This window comes from Salmo trutta, chromosome 20 (assembly GCF_901001165.1).
Source record: "Salmo trutta chromosome 20, fSalTru1.1, whole genome shotgun sequence".
Classification (NCBI taxonomy): domain Eukaryota; kingdom Metazoa; phylum Chordata; class Actinopteri; order Salmoniformes; family Salmonidae; genus Salmo; species Salmo trutta.
The window spans coordinates 54,358,804-54,377,367 of NC_042976.1; the positions used below are offsets into that span (position 1 = coordinate 54,358,804).

An 18,564-nucleotide genomic window follows, 5' to 3' on the forward strand; every position below is an offset into this window, starting at 1 on the left:
TTTTTTGAATCCAGGAAGAGAATATTTTCTCCACTCCCTAATAGTTGCTCACAGGGAATATTTAGCTGTAAGTTTCAGTCACCTGACCTCTTGTTACATGGCAACCGCATGTTTCCAAAATAATCATCCACCCCTGAGATTCCACAGGTATTCTACAGCATGGGAGGAGAGGGAGAGACGTGTTAGAGAAAGTGTATTACAGGTTGTAGACTACACTCACTAGGTGGCAGCTCTGCTTTGCATGACTGGGGCTGGTGGGGGGTGGGACTAGTATGTAGCTCTGATGTCATTCTTCTTAGTTCCAAAAACCCTGCCCCTTTGACCGGCCCACACACTCCCACAGGTAGTTCTGGAGCTGTTAATTTGCTGCTGCCTAGCCTACCTGTGTTTGTGTGTTCTGTATTGCCACTCTCTATTTGCTACGCACACACGCTCCTACCTGCCCCCTTCTCAGTTCTTCCTGGTGGTATGAACTTTAGATGCAGCAGTGAAGTGTCGAACTGTTGCGTGTCACATCTGCCAGAGAATTCCTGAGTGATTATTGACGGTGACTGAAGGTGGACACACCTCTCTACCTATCAGTCTCTCAGTCCTGGCTGTCTGTCTGTCTACAGGACAATGTTATAGTCTTCCTCAGACTAAAAGAGGCACAGCTCTTTCGCCCAGGAGACCTCCAAGACACATCCACTAGAGTCGATGTCAAGTAAGTGCTGCTACATATGATACACAGATTACACATATTTACATACCGATGACAATATAATAATTACATTTTTGTCTATTGACTATTGACTATTGAAAATTCATTTTTTTGTCTATGACTGATCTGTGACTGGATCGTTATGAGACTAACTTTGAACAGTGCGAGAGACTCGCCTTTCTCCTAACTAGACTTTGGATAGATACTTCCTTGGGTGTGCAAGTGTGTGTGTGCGTGACTGGGGTGAACGTGTATCTATCTACAGTTGAAGTTGGAAGTTGGAAGTTTACATACACCTTAGCCAAATACATTTAAACTCAGTTTTTCACAATTCCTGACATTTAATCTTAGTAAAAATTCCCTGTCTCAGGTCAGTTAGGATCACCACTTTATTTTAAGAATGTGAAATGTCAGAATAATAGTAGAGAGAATTATTTATTTCAGCTTTTATTTCTTTCATCACATTCCCCCCCAGTGGGTCAGAAGTTTACATACACTCAATTAGTATTTGGTAGCATTGCCTTTAAATTGTTTAACTTGGGTCAAACGTTTCGGGTAGCCTTCAACAAGCTTCCCACAATAACTTGGGTGAATTTTGGCCCATTCCTCCTGACAGAGCTGGTGTAACTGAGTCAGGTTTGTAGGCCTCCTTGCTCGCACACGCTTTTTCAGTTCTGCCCACACATTTTCTATAGGAATGAGGTCAGGGCTTTGTGATGGCTACTCCAATACCTTGACTTTGTTGTCCTTAAGCCATTTTGCCACAACTTTGGAAGTATGCTTGGGGTCATTGTCCATTTGGGAAACCCATTTGCGACCAAGCTTTAACTTCCTGACTAAATGTAAAATGGTCCTTATGGCCAAACAGTTCTATTTTTGTTTCATCAGACCAGAGGACATTTCTCCAAAAAGTACGATCTTTGTCCCCATGTGCAGTTTCAAACTGTAGTCTGTCTTTTTTTATGGCGGTTTTGGAGCAGTGGCTTCTTCCTTGCTGAGCGGCCTTTCAGGTTATGTCGATATAGGACTCGTTTTACTGTGGATATAGATGCTTTTGTACCTGTTTCCTCCAGCATCTTCACAAGTCCTATGTTGTTGTTCTGAGATTGATTTGCACTTTTCTCAGCAAATTAGGTTAATCTCGAGGAGACAGAACGCGTCTCCTTCCTGAGCGGTATGATGGCTGCGTGGTCCCATGGTGTTTATACTTGCGTACTATAAGTTTGTACATATGAACGTGGTACCTTCAGATGTTTGGAAATTGCTCCCAAGGATGAACCAGACTTGTGGGGTCTACAATTTATTTTCTGAGGTCTTGGCTGATTTATTTGATTTTCCCATGATGTCAAGCAACGAGGCACTGAGTTAGACAGTAGGCCTTGAAATACATCCACAGGTACTCCTCCAATTGGCTCAAATGACGTCAATTGCCTATCAGAAGCTTCTAAAGCCATGACATCATTTTCTGGAATTTTCCAAGCTGTTTAAAGGCACAGTCAACTTTGTGTATGTAAACATCATATGATGTTTCTGTATTTTGAAAGTTATATATTTTGAAAACTTGATTGATGACATGCAAAACATTTTGATAACATGTGTAAAACAGTACAGTGATTTCTTAAGAGCTCTCCTAACAATGCAGTGTTAATAATTATATAGGTAATGGAAAATACAATAAAAAAAAGGTGTGTTTGCGCATATGTTTACAGTTTCTGTGTTGTTCTCCTTCTCACCTACGCACTGGGCAGAGGTGGATGCGGTATGTCGAACAACCTGTTTAGTTTTCACACAGGTGTGTCTCAGGGAGGTGGTGAGGTGGCGGGAGGTAGAGACCGTCCGCTTAAATACATTCACCACGGACGTAGCATGGAGAAACACATACACTATTAATACAAAAGTATGTGGATACTCCTTAAAATGAGTGGATTCTGATATTTCAGGCACACCCGTAGTTGACAGGTGTATACAATTGAGCACACAGCCATGCAATCTCCATAGACACACATTGGCAGTAGAATGGCCTTACTGAAATCACCCTTATAAGATGCAACCTTTCCAACAAGTCAGTTCGTCAAATTTCTGCTCTGCTAGAGGTGCCCCGGTCAACTGTGCTGTTATTGTGAAGTGGAAACGTGTAGGAGCAACAACGTTGCTAGGAGCGTGTAGGAGCAACAACGAAATCTTCTGATTTCCATCTGCCTCTGGAAGCAACGTCAGCACAAGAACTGTTCGTCGGGAGCTTCATGAAATGGGTTTCCATGCCCAAGCAGCACACAAACCTAAGATCACCATGTGCAATGCCAAGCATCGGCTGGAGTGGTGTAAACCTTGCTGACCATTGGACCCTGTAGCATTGGAAACGTGTTCTCTGGAGTAAAAATTCACGCTTCACCATCTGGCAGTCCGACGGTCGAATCTGGGTTTGGCGGATGCCAGGAGAATGCTACCTGCCCCAATGCATAGTGCCAACTGTAAAGTTTGGTGGAGGAGGAATAATGGTCTGGGGCTGTTTTTCATGGCTCGGGCTAGGTCCCTTAGTTCCAGTGAACGGAAATCTTAACGTTAAAGCGTGCAATGACATTCTAGATTATTCTGTGCATCCAACTTTGGCAACAGCTTGGAAGGCCCTTTCAGCATGGCAATGCCCCTGTTCACAAAGCGAGGTCCATACAGAAATGGTTTGTCTGGCCTGCACAGAGCCCTGACCTCAACCCCATCGAACATCTTTTGGGATGAATTGGAACGCTGACCGTGAGCCAGGCTTAATCACTCAACATCAGTGCCTGACCTCACTAATGCTCTTGTGGCTGAATGGAAGCAAGTCCCCACAGCAAAGATCCAACATCTAGTGGAAAGCCTTCCCAGAAAAGTGGAGGCTGTTATAGCAGCAAAGGGGGACCACCTCCATATTTATGCCCATGATTTTGGAAGGAGATGTTCGACGAGCAGATGTCCACGTAGTTTTGGTCATGTAGTGTTTCTGTGACGAATGGGATTTTCATGATAAATACGCTGTGTAGGAGGTGTGCCACACTACTGATGTAGTCTATTGACTCTCATGGGTGAAGTGTATTATACAGTGTACCCTTTTTACGAAGTGATTCATTAGACAAAGGTGTGTTCCAGTAATGTCTTAAAACACGAAACCACTGTGAAGTGAACCTGACCTGACATGCCAGTGAATCTCTCTCTCTCTCTCTCTCTCTCTCTCTCTCTCTCTCTCTCTAACTCTCTCTCTCTCTCTCTCTCTCTCTCTCTCTCTCTCTCTCTCTCTCTGTCTCTCTGTCTCTCTGTGTGCTTTAGTGCGTCATTCAGCATTGTCTAATGATGCAGCTTTAAATTAGCCACTCCTTTGATAAGGTCGCGCAAGCAGCAGGTTAATTTCTCCCAGGATTCACAATGACTGTCAACCGTCCTTCTATGGGCGCTGTCAAAAAGGTGTGCACGCACGCAGTAACACACACACACACACACACACACACACACACACACACACACACACACACACACACACACACACACACACATACACACACCAAACAAAGCCAACTCTGTCTGTTGGTAACTAACCACACCACACCCTCCGGACCCTAGCAACGTGGTCGGCACAGACAGAATATGAGATACAGATAAGGCAGGAGAGGGTAATGAATGGACAGATTATACAGGAAGTATGCTCCTTTAACATATTTCACACAACCACAGCCACAGGCGGAATATATCGTTTTCAATAAAACGTCACAATACGTTAGATTTGGCTGCTGGGGGGCAAGGAGAACCCCAGCTCCGCTAAAATCAATGACAACTACATGCCATTTTCAAGGGATTGTTTAACATATGGGTAACACTTTACAATAAGGTTGCATTTGTTAAGGGTTTATAAAGGGGTTATAATGATATTAACGATTATTTAATCATTTGTAAATCCATTAATAAACTGTTATTGCATTGGTCATAATAGTGCAATAACTGGTCAAGTGTTAGCCAAATAATGAGACAATATTTACCTCCAGTTATAAACCATTCATAAATGCACTTACGATTGCTTATAAGATTAACCCTTATGAATCGTCACACAACTTTATTTTCATTCGTTTTTCAGTTGAACAATAGTTATATTCATGTGATGCATTGGCACTCTGCATTGGGACCTTAAGCACTACCCTCTGTAGCGCCTTACGGTCAGATGCTGAGCAGTTGCCATACCAGGCAGTGATGTAACCAGTCAGGATGCTCAGGTGCAGCTGTAGAACTTTTTGAGGATCTGAGGACCCATGCTAAATCTTTTCAGTCTCCTGAGGGGGAATAGGCGTTGTCGTGCCCTCTTCATGACTGTCTTGGTGTGTTTGGACCAGGATAGTTTGTTGGTGACGTTGACACCAAGGAACTTGAAGCTCTCAACCTGCTCCACTACAGCCCCGTCAATGAGAATGGGGGCGTGTTCGGTCCTCCTTTTCCTGTAGTTCACAATCATCTCCTTAGTCTTGATCACTTTGAGGGAAAGATTGTTGTTCTGGCATCACACAGCCAGGTCTCTGGCCTCCTCCCTATAGGCTATCTCATCGTTGTCGGTGATCAGGCCTATCGCTGTTGTCGTCGGCAAACTTAATGATGGTATTAGAGTCGTGCCTGGCCATGCAGTCATGAGTGAACAGGGAGTACAGGAGGGGACTGAGCACGCACCCCTGAGGGCCCCCCGTGTTGAGGATCAGCGTGGTGGATGTGTTGTTACCTACCCTTACCACCTGGGGGCGGCCCGTCAGGAAGTCCAGGATCCAGTTGCAGAGGGAGGTGTTTAGTCCCAAATGTCAGTGAAGACACTTGCCAGTTGGTCAGTGCATGCTCAGAGTACACGTCCTTGTAATCCATCTGGCCCTGCTGCCTTGTGAATGTTGACCTGTTTAAAGGTCTTACTCAAATCGGCTACGGAGAGCATGATCTCAGTCGTCCGAACACCTGATGCTCTCATGCATGTTTCAGTGTTACTTGCCTCGAAGCAAGCATCAAAGTAATTTAGCTCTTCTGGTAGGCTCGTGTCACTGGGCAGCTTTCGGCTGTGCTTCCCTTTGTAGTCTGTAATAGTTTGCAAGCCCTGCCACATCCGACGAGCGTCGGAGCCGGTGTAATACGATTCAATCTTAGTCCTGTATTGATGCTTTGCCTGTTTGATGGTTCGTCGAAGGGCGTAGCTGGATTTCTTATAAGCTTCCGGGTTAGAGTCCGGGCTACCCTTTAGCTCAGTGCAGATGTTGCCTGTAATATATGGCTTCTGGTCGGGGTATGTACTGTGGGGACAACGTCATCAATGCACTTATTGATGAAGCCAGTGACTGATATGGTGTACTCCTCAATGCCATCGGAAGAATCCCGTAGCATATTCCAGTCTGTGCTAGCAAAACAGTCCTGTAGCTTAGCATCTGCTTCATCTGATCACTTTTTTATTGACTGAGTCACTGCTGCTTCCTGCTTTAGTTTTTGCTTGTAAGCAGGAATCAGAATCATAGAGTTATGGTCAGATTTGCCAAGTAGAGGATGAGGGAGAGCTTTGTATGCATCTGTGTGTTGAGTAAAAGTGGTCTAGAGGTTTTTTTCCTCTGGTTGCACATTTAACGTCCTGGTAGAAATGAGGTAAAACTGATTTAAGTTTCCCTGCATTAAAGTCCCCGACCCCTAGGAGCGCCGCCTCTGGATGAGGGTTTTCCTGTTTGCTTACGGCTGTATACATCTCATTGAGTGTGGTCTTTGTGCCAGCATCGATTTGTGATGGATAATATACAGTTACGAAGAATATAGATGAAAACTTTCTTAGTAAATAGTGTGGTATACAGCTTACCATGAGATACTCTACCTCAGGCGTCCCGTTGGTAGGATATTTGTGATCATAGTTTGTCTATTTTGTTATCCAATGATTGTACGTTAGCTAATAGTACTGATGGGTGAGGCAGATTACCCACTCGTCGTCGGATCTTTACAAGGTACCCCGAACTACGTCCCCTATATCTCTGTGTCTTTCTCATGCGAATCACAGGGATTTGGGCCTTGTCGGGTGTTTGAAGTAAATCCTTTGAGTCTGACTCAAAGGAAAAAAACTTCTTCCATTACGAGGTGAGTAATCGCTGCCCTGATATCTAGGAGCTATTTTCGGTCATAAGAGATGGTTGCAGACACATTATGTACAAAATAAGTAACAAATAATGCGAAAAAACACACTCAATAGTACAATTGGTTAGGAGACCGTTAAACGGCAGCCATCTCCTCCGGCGCCATTAAATAGCTTGAATTCTTTGGGGCATGGATTATACAAGGTGTGGCATTCAAACATTGCTTAATTGGTATCAAGGGACCAAATGTGCCTGTACTGTTGACACCAGGCAGGATGGGGCCATTGACTCATGGTGTTTATGCCAAATCCTGACTTTGTCATCAGCATGATGGAACAGGAACCGGGATGTTTTCCACTCCTCAATTGTCCAGTGTTGGTGTTCTCATACCCACTGGAGCCACTTCTTCTTGTTTTTAGCTGATAGGAGTTGAACCCAGTGTGGTCGTCTGCTGCAATAGCCCACCCATGACAAGGCCCGACGAGTTGTGCATTCAAAGATGATGTTCTTCACACCACTGTTGTACTGCCCCGTTATTGCCTGTTTGTGGCCCACTTGTTAACTTGCGTGATTCTTGCCATTCTTCTTCGATCTCTCATCAACTAGCTGTTTTCACCCAGAGGACTACCGCTGACTGGTTATTTTTGTTTTCCGCACCATTCTCGGTAAATCCGAGACACTGTCATGCGTGAAAAGCCCAGCAGGCCAGCCGTTTCTGAGATATTGGAACTAGCACGCCTGGTTCTGACGATCATACCACACTCATCCTCCTAAGTCACTAGTTTTTCCCATTCTTACATTCAATCGAATAGTCACTGAATGCCTCGATGCCGGTCTGCCTGATTTATATAGCAAGCCACGGCCATGTGACTCACTGTGTGCAGGAGCGAACCATTTTGTGAACGGGGTGGTGTACCTAATAAACTGGTCACTGAGTGCAAAAATTACACACCGTAGTATACAAATAGCTAAATAAAACTTATTTCAATATCCTTCAAATATATATGTTTATGTAGCCTATACTGTATTTATATTTGAATACAGTCATCTCTGTTTTCCTTTGAAGCGTCTTTATATCCTTGCAAAGAAATGGGCAGCTTTACATTTGTAGTCTAAAGGTAGGACGCCTGGCCGCAATGATTTGTTTTGCGTAATTGTTTTGCTTTTGTATATAAACCTGTTCAATGGAAAATCAGTGCGGCATGTGTAAATGGTAACGGCAAATACAGTGCATTTGGAAAGTATTCAGACCCCTTCCCTTTTTCCACATTTTGTTCCCTTACAGCCTTATTCTAAAATGTATTAAATTATATTTTTATTTCTCATCAATCTACACACAATATCCCATAATGACAAAACAAAAACAGTTTTTTTATAACTTTTTTTAGCAAATGTATAAAGAACTTAAAAAATACTTATTTACAGAAGTATTCAGACCCTTTGCTATGAGACTCAAAATTGAGCTCAGGTGCATCCTGTTTCCATTGATCATCCTTGAGATGTTTTAACAACTTGATTGGAGTCCACCTGTGGTAAATTCAATTGATTGGACATGATTTGGAAAGGCACACACCTGCCTATACAGTGGGGAGAACAAGTATTTGATACACTGCCGATTTTGTAGGTTTTCCTACTTACAAAGCATGTAGAGGTCTGTAATTTTTATCATAGGTACACTTCAACTGTGAGAGATGGAATCTAAATCTAGAAAATCACATTGTATGATTTTTAAGTAATTCATTTGCATTTTATTGCATGACATAAGTATTTGATACATCAGAAAAGCAGAACTTAATATTTGGTACAGAAACCTTTGTTTGCAATTACAGCGATCATAAGTTTCCTGTAGTTCTTGACCAGGTTTGCACACACCGCAGCAGGGATTTTGGCCCACTCCTCCATACAGACCTTCTCCAGATCCTTCAGGTTTCGGGGCTGATGCTGGGCAATACGGACTTTCAACTCCCTCCAAAGATTTTCTATTGGGTTCAGGTCTGGAGACTGGCTAGGCCACTCCAGGACCTTGAGATGCATCTTACGGAGCCACTCCTTAGTTGCCCTGGCTGTGTGTTTCGGGTCGTTGTCATGTTGGGTCGTGGCTGGGTCTTCCATCTTCAATGCTCTTACTGAGGGAAGGAGGTTGTTGGCCAAGATCTCGCGATACATGGCCCCATCCATCCTCCCCTCAATACGGTGCAGTCGTCCTGTCCTCTTTGCAGAAAAGCATCCCCAAAGAATGATGTTTCCACCTCCATGCTTCACGGTTGGGATGGTCTTCTTGGGGTTGTACTCATCCTTCTTCTTCCTCCAAACACGGCGAGTGGAGTTTAGACCAAAAAGCTATATTTTTGTCTCATCAGACCACATGACCTTCTCCCATTACTCCTCTGGATCATCCAGATGGTCATTGGCAAACTTCAGACGGGCCTGGACATGCGCTGGCTTGAGCAGGGGGACCTTGCATGCGCTGCAGGATTTTAATCCATGACGGCGTAGTGTGTTACTAATGGTTTTCTTTGAGACTGTGGTCCCAGCTCGCTTCAGGTCATTGACCAGGTCCTGCCGTGTAGTTCTGGGCTGATCCCTCACCTTCCTCATGATCATTGATGCCCCACGAGGTGAGATCTTGCATGGAGCCCCAGACTGAGGGTGATTGACCGTCATCTTGAACTTCCATTTTCTAATAATTGCGCCAACAGTTGTTGCCTTCTCACCAAGCTTCTTGCCTATTGTCCTGTAGCCCATCCCAGCCTTATGCAGGTCTACAATTTTATCCTTGATGTCCTTACACAGCTCTCTGGTCTTGGCCATTGTGGAGAGGTTGGAGTCTGTTTGATTGTGTAGACAGGTGTCTTTTATACAGGTAACGAGTTCAAACAGGTGCAGTTAATACAGGTAATGAGTGGAGAACAGGAGGGTTTCTTAAAGAAAAACTAACAGGTCTGTGAGTGCCGGAATTCTTACTGGTTGGTAGGTGATCAAATACTTATGTCATGCAATAAAATGCTAATTAATTACTTAAAAATCATACAATGTGATTATCTGGATTTTTGTTTTAGATTCCGTCTCTCACAGTTGAAGTGTACCGATGATAAAAATTACAGACCTCTACATGTTTTGTAAGTAGGAAAACCTGCAAAATCGGCAGTGTATCAAATACTTGTTCTCCCCACTGTATAAGGTCCCACAGTTGACAGTGCATGTTCGAGCAAAAACCAAGCCATGAGGTCGAAGGAATTGTCCATAAGAGCTCCAAGACCTGATTGTGTCTCAGCACAGATCTGGGGAAGGGTACCAAAAAATGTCTGCAGCATTGATGATCCCCAAGAACACAGTGGCCTCAATTATTCTTAAATGGAAGAAGTTTGGTACCACCAAGACTCTTCCTAGAGCTGGCCGACTGGCCAAACTGAGCAATCGGGGGAGAAGGGCTTTGGTCAGGGAGGTGACCAAGCACCCGATCGTCACTCTGACAGAGCTTCAGAGTTCCTCAGTAGAGATGGGAGAACCTTCCAGAAGGACAATCCTCTCCTCAGCACTACACCAATCAGGCCTTTATGGTAGAGTGGCCAGATGGAAGACATTCCTCAGTAAAAGGCACATGATAGCCCACTTGGACTTTGCCAAAGTCACCTAAAGAAACAAGATTCTCTGGTCTGATGAAACCAAGATTGAACTCTTTGGCCTGAATGCCAAGAGTCACGTCTGGAAGAAACCTGGCAGCATCCCTACGGTGAAGCATGGTGGTGGCAGCATCATGCTGTGGGGATGTTTTTCAGCAGCAGGGGCTTGTAGACTAGTCAGGATCGAGGGAAAAATTAACGGAGCAAAGTACAGAGATCCTTGATGAAAACCTGCTCCAGAGTGCTCAGACTGGGGTGAAGGTTCACCTTCCAACTGGACAACGACCCCAAGCACACAGCCAAGACAACACAGGAGTGGCTATTGGACAAGTCGCAATGTCCTTGAGTGGCCCAGCCAGAGCTTGAACCTGATCAAACATCTCTGGAGAGACCTGAAAATAGCTGTGCAGCGACGCTCCCCATTCAACCTGACAGAGCTTGAGAAACTATCCAAATAGAGGTACCAAGCTTGTAGCGTCAAACCCAAGAAGACTTGAGGCTGTAATCACTGCCAAATGTTCTTCAACAAAGTACTTAAAGGGTCTGAATACTTATGTAAATGTTATATTTCAGTTTTTTATATATATTTGCTAACATTTCTAAAAAACATTTTTGTTGCTTTGTCATTATGGGGTATTGTGTGTAGCATGAAACGTAACAAAGTCTACCTTCACTGTTAGTATCCCTCTGATGAACAACCTTTGCTGCAGGCTGTGGGGCATTACTCTCATCTTATCTCCACTTTGCTCCTTCCACAATTGTACATGAGTCGGTAGAAAAACAACAACAACAAAACTGAAAAGCTTTCCTCCTTCTTTTCGTCAGTTGTTTGGCCTAAACAACGTGCGTCTACCACACCCGGCATGAACCTTCCTTCTCTGGTAAAATGGCGTTCACACACATTCTATGTCCATTCCTACACCTACTGTAGCAAACTGTAGAAAAAAGAAATGGCCATTGCTGATTTTATTTTATTTATAAAAAATAAAAAAATAAAAACTTTTTGTTTTTGTTTTTACAACAACAGGCTTCTTCGGTCACAGTCCAATCCAAATCAAATCCCTTCTTGTGTTCAGTATTCCCTGCAATGCTTCAGCTGTTAAACAACACATTTCACTACATCTATCAAGTCTATGTGATATCCGGTTGCGGGTCATCCACTGCCATAGCAAACATGTTTTACACCCAAGTTCATGAGTTGTCCATAATTCATGAGGTAATGCTTGGCGTCTTCAGTTCTCATGGGCACACAAATCCAACAATGTAAGCCTATGCCATTGCAAAATCGAACGCTTTTGACCGAAAAGAGTAAACTATAGGCCTACTGTCATTAACTTATAGGCTACTTGTTGGATGGATTGGATGCACATTGGTGTCTAGCTGTAGGCTAGTTGTCTAGTGATATTGTCGACTATCACCTGTATGCAAACAAATGGCGACAAGGAGGAAGTACAAAGGAAAGTCTATGCTTAAAGGAGCTAAGATGAGGCCATTTCTTTCAATGTCCGCACCCCCATGGACATGGGGACATCATCTTTCAATGTGGACTGCGGCGCCACTGTAAAACATATTTACCACTGCATTTAAAACAAATAGGAGAGTGGTTAAATTAGCATTATTTAGAGACCCCCCCTCCCCCCCTCCAAAGTTTGACTTTTGTTACATTTAGGGGAGCCAACGTCTCATTCAGGGGACTCTGATTCTACCTCTCCTAATGCATCCTTTATCATCTTTGTGATCTCATAGATCTCAACAAGTATACAGTACATCATTGTTAATGAATCGCACTCCAACAAGAAAACGATTTTTATAATTTACAGCCATTTTTGCTCTATTTTTCGTTGACAGTCTTCCACTCTCTTGCTGAGCTTGCTCAGCTCTCCATCAGAATCAACCAGCACTTCTACTTCCACCGTCATTGCGTCCAGCTATTGCTTCTCCGACCTTCTCTCCATAGCTACATCCTCAGTACTGGTTTGAACCAGTCCAACAGCTTGTTAAACAGGAATCTCAAACCAACCGGCCATCCTAACGTTACAGTATGGTATTCACTCGCCTATGCAAAACCCATAGAAATAAGAATGAATAGAAAGGGCGTCTCCATTTAAGTCAAGGATAGCATAATAGGTGGATTGGCAGCCATTTTAAGTGTACCCATGCCAGGAAGTATAAGCAGGAAGTGTACCCTTCAATCTGTGCTGTGATTTGTTGAGTCAACGCAACTGACATTACAAAAAAATGTATACCATGGCATTGTTGAATACTCGTTTTTGATTGGCTTTAAGGGCATTCTAGAGTGAGCATTATTTCCCTCTAACCCACTTTTTATTCATGTACCTTTATTTAACTAGGAAAGGCAGGTAAGAACAAATTCTTATTTACAATGACGGCCTACCAAAAGGCAAAAGGCCTCCTGCGGGGAAAGGGGCTGGGATTAAAAATATAAAATAAAATATAGGACAAAACACACATCACGACAAGAGACACCATAACACTACTTAAAGAGAGACCTAAGACAACAACATAGCATGGTAGCAACACATGACAACAACACAACATGGTAGCAGCACAAAACATGGTACAAACATTATTGGGCACAGACAACAGCACAAAGGGCAAGAATACATCACACGAAGCAGCCACAACTGTCAGTAAGAGTGTCCATGATTGAGTCTTTGAGCATGGTACATCAGAACGGTAGAATTCAATGGCTGTACTTCATTATCAGCATTGCAGAATTCAATGGCTATACGTCATTCTTACATGTTCTATGTTTGAGATGCTTTTGACAGCAAAAATATAATTGAAAATATTATTGCCAATGCTGAATTCTGAAGGTTTGATTACTTTGTTCTGTTACCAAGGCAACTACTGTAGCTATCTATTAAACTTACTAGCTACTTCAGTGGATGTTGAACACATTTCTACTTTAAATTATAGCCATGGTATAAAAGGGATAATCAACTCTGGGTTCTATGCGTTCTCTGGAAAATAATGCAACTCCGTGGAAGGTTAGTTCCACTCTGCTAACATCTAGTGGAACCAGATTATGTGAGTGGAGTTGGAGCACATCGAGGAGCAAGTTTCCCAAAGGCTAGAGCGTTGGCCTTCTCACCTGCTCCAGTACTGCTCACTTATCAAGTTTAGGGCATGCCCGGTCCAGCATGCATTTGTAGTCTACTTGTGTGCTGCTATAGCCCCTTGCTTTAGCTACTATCATGGAGTTCACTAAATATTTTCATAAAGAAACTGATAAAACACACAGGTGCTAAATCAGGTTGATTTACAGAGATGAGGGAGAACAAGAGAGAGTGCGTTGATGTTGTGTCCACAACTAAAGAATCATTGTGGAATCTGAAAAGACACGTATCCCAAAAGCATGATGGTGTACTTACTACGTGCACATGCTAACAGAAAGGAATGACGTGGGTAGCTGGTTAAGTATGGAATTGTAGCAAAGTATTTATAAACAAAAATTCTGATCTCTTATAAGTTATATCTATACAGTAGGCTATAATTAATTTTGACCCAATAGGCCTGACATATTTCCTCTTTCAAATTATTTTACGTTTTGATAGGGTTATTTTGCCTAAAAACCTTTAGGCCTACCTATACATAAAAAAATAATTAAAGAAAACTGCCCAGCCTGGCAAGAGTGGCCTGAAGGGTGTTTAGCATCCCCAGCGGCTCCGCCAGTGTGAAGAGGGTATTTGCGACTGCTGGCCTGCTCTCCAGGCACCATCGCATGAGCCTGAAGCCAGACTCTGGCCAAACTCGTGTTTCTAGTTCAAAGGCACTAGACTGAGCCTAATAAGGCATTTTTGTTTCATTTGTATTTCATTCTCAGTAAGTCACAGCCTATATGCACAATTTATAGACTATAACGATTTAATTCAACAAAATGTTTAAACGCTGAGCCTTAATGTCCCTGCCTGCCTAGTGTGTCGCACTCGCAAATGCTTCACAATGTATTTCTTTGTAGGCTATATAGCCTTGGAATAATTTAAATAATAGGCTAATAATATACCCTAAGTAAAACATTTTTCTTCCTCCTTAGGCTACCTGTCTGGCTCTTGACCTGTTTAGAGTGTTTATATGCTGTTTAATAGGACATGTAGCCTATTTCAGATGATGAGCGCTTCTTTAGTCACCTTTTCATGTTTATTAAAATACTTTTCATTCAAATCATATGGCTTGGTTTCAAAACCAAATTGTAGGTCCAGGTAGTCACAAAAATAAATGGGTGTTGGTTAAATGGTGATTTTAATAAATGGAGCAAATTTGGAGTGGCAGGTTTTTTTTCCTGTGAGTGAGAAACGCTTTTTAGTGGAGCAGTTGGAAAGGAGGTGGAGCTCCAGAGCAGTGTGCCACCACAGCCCCTTAAGCATGAGCGGGATTTCTGACCGCTCAACTCCACTCACATACTCTGAGTGCAACACACCTTCCACATCTTTGATTATTTTCCATAGAACGCATAGCCCCACCTTGATTATCCCATACACATGCCATTGCATGAACCACATCAGTTAGCATCATTTTACTGAACATTCTACATTCCCATGGCAATCCAGCATCAGTTTATAGGACATTCCAAAATACCATGGAAATTATTGCATCACACAATACCAGGCCACCATTGGGATTGTACCAATGGCTTTACGAGCCAATTACCAGTGTTAGAGCTCCCAGGCCCGTTCTATTTATTCTTATGTCTATGGCAAAACCTCTCCTGGTGGTCGTCTTGTTCTTCTGGTATTATGGCAGCAACAAACAAACATTAGAGGTGAATGCTGCCACCTACTGTACTGGAGTGTGTTGTCAACAGCTTACCGACTAAATGATTAAAGAACCAAACATTAAGAAAAACTAAACCCTCCTACCTAATCCTGTACTACTAAGAAAATAAGAGCCCTACTAACTTCTAACAAATCCTACCCATAACCCAAATCCCTTCCAACCCCCACCCATCCCCGTCCAACCTCAGCAACCCTACACATCAATATTTCCCTCTCCAACATACCGGTACTTACAACAATACATCAACACATGCTTCACTGTTTCATCAACCATACATTCCATACACAAACCATTCACGTGCTTGCCAACCAGATGTCATAGGCGCAACAGAGCAAACACCACCTCTTCCTTCCTAATCTGACCTTTAAATGCTGGCCCTTGGGCTCGCTGTCACTCCGCTTCTGCCACACATCTATCATAATGGCTCTAATCTTACATTTGACCTCACCTACCTCTCCAGGTCATACTGTAACAGGGTTCCCCAACTGGCAGTAGTTTATTTTGTTCTATTGTTTATTTATTTGTGTTTATTTTTTTATTTTTTTTTGTAAATGTTCTTGTCTTTCAGTGTATGTATTTTGTTACTTGTTGTGTTTTTTGTGGAACCCGGGAAGAGTAGCCGCTGCTTCTACAAAAGCTAATGGGGACCCAAATAAACAGGTAAATGGCGTTGTTCAGCCCAATGTGATTTTCTGAAAATCCATCTATTTTTACTCCTGAACTTGTTTTGGCTTGCTATAACAAAGGGGCTGAATACTTATTGAGCCAAGACATTTCAGCTTCTCATTATTAATTCATTTGTAAAAATGTCAAAAAACATGATTCCACTTTGACATTATGGGTTATGGGCTTTGGAATTCCGATTAAAAAGCTATAATAATTTTAATGGCATTATTTCCTAATGCATTTCATTTAAAAAAAATTGTAAAACCGTGATTATTTTTTTATTGAACTGATCTCAAAAAGCACATCTCTCAGCACTACCGCTGGCTGGTGTATACGTCTCTATTACCCAGCCTTACGTAACCTAACCACTGATAAGTCTGTCAAAAGTGCACATACCTTGGATGAAAATTGCCATATGTCATGAAAAAGCTGTTGGGTTGAGGATACGGACTGATAAAATATTTCTTATGAAAACATGAGGTTGCATGTGACATGTAGAAAATATTCTATAGAAAACAAAAATATAAATTCAGAATCAAATGTTCATTTCACTACCATAAGCTTCATCAATGTTGTTTTAGAGAATTTGGCCAACTGGCTAACAACCACAGACCACGCCAGCCTCTTCACCTGCAGGTTCATCTGAGACCAGCCACTCAGACTTCTGATGAAATTGTGGGTTTGCACAACTGAAGAATTTCTGCACAAACTGTCAGAAACCGTCTAATCTGCGTGCTCATCGTCCTCACCAGGATCTTGACCAGACAGTGTGTATGGCGTCATGTGGGCGAGCGGTTTGCTGATGTCAATGTTGTGAACCACCGCCCCATGGTGGCGATGGGGTTATAGTATGGGCAGGCAGACAACGAACACAATTGCATTTTATCGATTTGGCAATTTGAATACACAGAGATACCGTGACAAGATCCTGAGGCCCATTGCCGTGTCATTCGTCCGCCGCCATCACGTCATGTTTCAGTATGATAATGCACAGCCCAATGTCGCAAGGATCTGTACACAATTCCTGGAAGCTAAAAATGTCTCAGTTCTTCCATGGCCTGCATACTCAGACATATCACTCATTGAGCATGTTTGGGATGCTCTGGATCGACGTGTAAGACAGCGTGTTCCAGTTCCCGCCAATATCCAGCAACTTGCCATTGGAGAGGAGTGGGACAACATTCCACAGGCCACAATCAGCAGCCTGATCAACTATGCGAAGGAGATGTCCTGCTGCATGAGGCAAATGGTGGTCACACCATATACTAACTGGTTTTCTGATCCTTTTTCATTTGTTGGAGTTAAGGTAGAAAATGGTTTCGCCCTAGTGTAAATTACCCCGGTCTGTGCACATTCTAAGCAATCAGTAACATTAAGGATGGATTCAGTGCCAAGGACACACTGGTGCTCCTGAGGAGTGTACTTAATAACAATTCCCCAAATACTACATGCAGCTTAAATATGGTGTATTTAGCCCTGCTTATGTTTAACTTTGTGGCCTGTCTGCTTCCTTTCTGTGTCTGAGAGGCAGACTACATTTATGGTCCAAAGTCCCTCTGCTGTTGGCCTTTTGGTTTAGCAAATTATTGACATGGGGTGTTTACTTCACAGCCCAAAAACAGAACTGCACAGAGGATTCTGAGGGAGGTAGAGTACAAAAATCTTTTGCCCCTGAGGGATTTAAACGACCGTCACCAGACAATTAGCTAGAGGAGTGGCAATGTGGCACGATAGCATATGATTATGTAATACTCTCTGCCACAGTTGATCAAGCAAACTGTCTGATTTACAGGGTGGAGTGCCTTTTTGTCAGACCACAATCCTCACAAATGATTGACGGCTGGATATTAAAGTTTACTTTAACTAAACAAAATCAAGCGGAAAAGGAATGTTGCACAAATATGCCATTAACATTTTTACATTTTCATGACAGTATTAACCCATTGACATACACCATCTCATATTCGAGGAGGTCCTGTATAAGTGTAATTGACATTTCAGAATTTCCCTGGTATGCAGAAAGAAACAGTGTTTGTTTGGTGGTTTTACCTCCACAATGACAAGTCTGGAACTGTCACTCTGTTTGCATTTATGATGTGTCTGTGTGACAAACTTGCACTGTATTGGTTTGGTTTCATCACAGGACCGCTCAAACTGTCTGTCCTCTATGCAGCCATGTGTGAACTGTGAAGAAATTGTGAAACGGAACGAGGAGTGATGGTGAACAGCCAATAAAGTCCTCTCTCTTCTCCATGGTTACGGCCCTGGCTGTAAACGGCAACGGGGCAACACAACACAAGGGCTATATTTGTGCTCCCTGGCTGGAGAGAGAAATGCCAGCCTCACCCTGTTTGCCCGCCCCGCTTCTCCTCTCACTCACCAACAGTGGCTGTAGTGTCTGATTAAGTGTTACACAATCCCTTTCTCATATGTATATATGTGTGTATATATGTATGTATGTATGTATGTATATATGTGTGTGTGTGTATGTATGTGTGTGTGTCACCTCCAAAAGCTGATGCCAGACTGATCTGACATTTCCTTCTAATTTTTCATAATGCTTCATTGATACTGGGTGACAAGGTGTTATGTGTACGCATACATGTGGGTTATTCACTGATAAAGAATGCAGAGAGAAAACATTCCATGCCCTTGCTGAATCAATCAATCAATCATG

At 42.8% G+C, this 18,564-nt stretch overlaps 1 protein-coding gene across 5 annotated transcripts in view; it reads left to right on the forward strand.

The window, feature by feature from the left end:
- Nucleotides 1-390: 390 nt before the first annotated feature.
- The window catches only part of LOC115156246 (LIM domain only protein 7), a 97,115-nt gene continuing 78,941 nt past the window's right edge, over nt 391-18,564 (forward strand). For 2 of the 5 annotated variants that reach the window (XM_029703684.1, XM_029703685.1), the window contains exon 1: nt 391-703. The gene's annotated coding sequence lies outside the window, so the exon portion shown is untranslated. The remainder of the gene's footprint in view (nt 704-18,564) is intronic. The other 3 variants (XM_029703687.1, XM_029703686.1, XM_029703688.1) reach the window with 2 other exon arrangements.